We start from the raw sequence: 3,266 nt of genomic DNA, 5'->3' as shown, positions 1-3,266 counted from the left end.
CCCCCCTCTCTGCGCCGCTGGCTCCCTGTCAAAAACATGTCCAGCCGTTCGCCTCGTGTCCTCCGCCAACTTTTGTTCTCGCCCCCTCCGTGGAGTTTCTTCCTCCTGCCCTCCCGTAAAACACTTTTGAACGCTTTTCCGCACCGAGCCCCACCGTCCCCGCGAGGGGGACGAGGGTGCGGGTGGTTTTCCCAACTTGGGGCGAGGGCGGCGGCAGGGCTTCAAACCCCTCGGCGCCCTCGACCGCCTTGTTTTGCTGAAAGTTGATGCCTTTTCTATCCCTTTTATCCCTTTAAACAGGGGGACGAAACACAAAGTACAAAAGTTTTGACGCAGGGTTAAAAGGAGGAAGACTTCCCCCTCCCCCCCCCCAACCATAAGGCTGTTTGAGTTTTCTTTGTGTCCACTTCCAAAGAGACAAACTTTACAGTTAGAGAATCGTTACTCATCGCACTCGTGGTGCTTTAAGTGCCCTTAAATTAGCGCTTGGCCACAAAGACGCGGAACGTGCTTTCGGATCCAGCACTCCTGCGCTGGCTGGGAAGAAGTTCCTAGCAAAGCAGTGTCTGTTCAGTTGCGATTTGCCAGTCGGCGGTGTGGCTGAAGGGTGTTTTGCATTCAAAGACCATTAAATGCTCCGAAGTGGAGGGTTAGAGGAGAGCAGTGCGCATGTTCAGTACTCCAGAGTTGTGCTGTTTTTCCCCTACTATGCATTCCTGCGGCTCCGTAGTAAAGCAGCCTCTCATTGTTAGTACCCTTGGAGCAATTAATGCATATGTAGTTCGTGAAATCATTGGGCTGCTGCAGACATGGTGTGTACTAATATGGTTTGTAGCCCTCGTCAGAAGTTTTTTTTGGACGTGCCGCTCGGCTAAGAGGAGCGCACACAAAGGGAGCTGAGCCACAAAGGCGAAGTTTAAAGAGCAGCAGGCAGGGTGGTGCTGAGGAGCGCAGCGTCCCGCGGGAGCGGAGTGGGGCTTGATCCCAGGCACAGCCCCCTGCGCCCAGAGACAGCGGCAGCGCTGGCTTTTAAAAGTTTCTTAGGTGGGTCGAGATTCTTCACCCTGTTGGAAGCAGTTTGTGGTTTGTTTCCCCCCGCTCTTTTATAGTTTCGCTGAATTAATTTAGCCCAGTTATTTTTAGGACATTCCTATGCTGCCTATTTGCACAGCAGTGGTGAGCTGGTTTCCTGTCTGCTGTTGCTTCCATTGTTCAGACTTCTCTCCCCGAGGGCAGCTGCTGGTTGGTGAAATACCAAACTCCCTGCACTTTCAACTGTTGTTCTTGCCACCCCCGAAATAAATGCGTGTGGAAAACGCTGACGTAGTTTCTAGGTATGCATGTGTAGGGCTTTGTGTGTAAGAGAGTGTGTATGTGTAAGCTCTGCTTTGAGGATTGCAAATCCTGGGCTGAAACAATGGAAACAATGAAAGGTGACAGGCGGGAGGGAGAACTTTTGAGAGGGGCCATGGGCCTGGGGTTTGCGTGGCACAAATTAAAGGTGAGGAGACAAAGGCGGAAACTTTTAAAAAGATGTTAGGGCTAGGGTGCCTTTGTTTTAATAAAGTTTGGGCTTGTACTTATTCGTGACCTCTTGGCATTGGAAGCTCATTCAAGAAGTTTCAAAGAGTGACTTTGTTACAGATTTCTTGCTTGCACTCGTAGAAAAATCCCGTTTAGGGGAAAAAAAGTATAGTACAGCCAGGTCTAGTTGCTTTACGAGTAATAGTGCAGGCTGTAAAGTACAGACGAAAACAAATAGGCTGGTTCCTCAATTATGAAACTCATTCAGAGGAAAGAGGTGGTTTTTTGTGTTTTTTTTTTTTTTACTGTGGAAATTCCCTTCTGTATCCTTGAGGTTTTTTGGTACTTACGAATAATTCTAAACTAATGTATTTTTGTTGTTGATTTTTGAATTCGCATTGCATTTTAGTTGGATTTTTTGGTATGTGTGTTGAGTTTAAAATTTCTAAGTGTGTCATGCTGTGTTTTTGTTGATGGCTAGTTTTGTTGAGGGTTTTTTTTTTTGTTGTTTTTCTGGTTTCTTTTTTTAAGCTAGCAGACTGGATTTAAACCTCAGGACTTTTCTATGGATAGTTTCATTTACAAATAATAACGTGGTAGCAGTCACACGGAACCTACTTGCCTTGTTAATTAGCTGATGTAGAACACAGTCTCGAAAAGGCACAGGCATGTGCTCAAGTTTATACATGTGAAGAATCTTACTGAACTTGGTTACAACAGGATCGGGGGCTTGGATAGGAACTGGTTCTGTTTATCAGCGCTCATAAAAAAAATCTCACTGAAGAAATTCAGAGAGCCCTAAGGGGTGGGAGGTTTTCTTTAAGGTGATTTTTGTCCATCCCCTCTCTGGAGGGCAGAGATTGTTCCTTGTGGTATACTTTGTCCTCTTTTGAATAACAATTGGCTTCTGCCACTTCCTCTGTGAAGCTCTTCCTCGACACAATGGGATAGTTGTTTTTTTGTGATGCCTTTTTTTCCCCCCTCATAGCCTACATATTTCGTTTGCTTAACTTCCATTTCATTTGTCTCAGCCTCTCTAAATACTTTGAGGAGGAGGACAAAGTATTTCAGCATACCTTTTTAAGTGGCAGTGGTTTGTTTTGAAATCAGCTTTAGTCATCACTGTACTTTTACTCAAGTTGTTTCAAGCTGTTAACTAACGTTTGGGTGTTGAGCCCAGACTCCAGAGCCTAGGTGTAATCTTCCCTGAGCTGATTACGGGGAAGGAACTGTGAAGTCTTTGGGCTGTGCTACAATGCAGCAGTGCATTCAATCATGCCTATGACTTCAGCTGGGAAGCCAGGAGGATAAAGTAATTTATAAAGAAGGGATGCTGATCGTGTAGTCCTTAGATCATTAAGAGCATAGACTACTCTTTTAAGTGGCGATGAGGAAGTGAAGGAATGGGATTTTGTGTTGTTTCTCAGACCTCTCTGCAAATGAACTTGTGCTGCTTTAATTTTAGTTCTATAAAAGTAGGTGTTTTTTTGTTTGGATTAAGTGTATTTAGGAGGCGACGTAAAATAGCCTGGCCCTAGCCTGCTTTTAATACAAAATAAATTAGTAGGTCAGCTGGGGCTACTCATCGTGTCCACAGGCCTTTATTCTGGGTGTAAATAACAGTAAGCCAATGGTCCAGTCATGGAGCGTGGCCAGGACCCTTTTCAGCTGGGCCCTGTTAAAACAGGAAACCAGCAGCGAATAGGCTGATTACTAACAAGACGGAAAAACAAAGCTGGGTT

At 45.4% G+C, this 3,266-nt stretch overlaps 1 protein-coding gene across 1 annotated transcript in view; it reads left to right on the top strand.

Annotated features, from left to right (window-relative positions):
* The first annotated feature begins 909 nt into the window (after nucleotides 1-909).
* The window catches only part of TGIF1 (TGFB induced factor homeobox 1), a 7,962-nt gene continuing 5,605 nt past the window's right edge, over nucleotides 910-3,266 (top strand). Inside the window, exon 1 of the mRNA XM_031066577.1 lies at nucleotides 910-1,044. The gene's annotated coding sequence lies outside the window, so the exon portion shown is untranslated. The remainder of the gene's footprint in view (nucleotides 1,045-3,266) is intronic.

Source organism: Geospiza fortis, unplaced genomic scaffold, assembly GCF_000277835.1.
Source record: "Geospiza fortis unplaced genomic scaffold, GeoFor_1.0 scaffold53, whole genome shotgun sequence".
Lineage (NCBI taxonomy): Eukaryota > Metazoa > Chordata > Aves > Passeriformes > Thraupidae > Geospiza > Geospiza fortis.
Note: the sequence above shows the minus strand (reverse complement) of the source record. Positions and strands in the feature narration are given on the sequence as shown.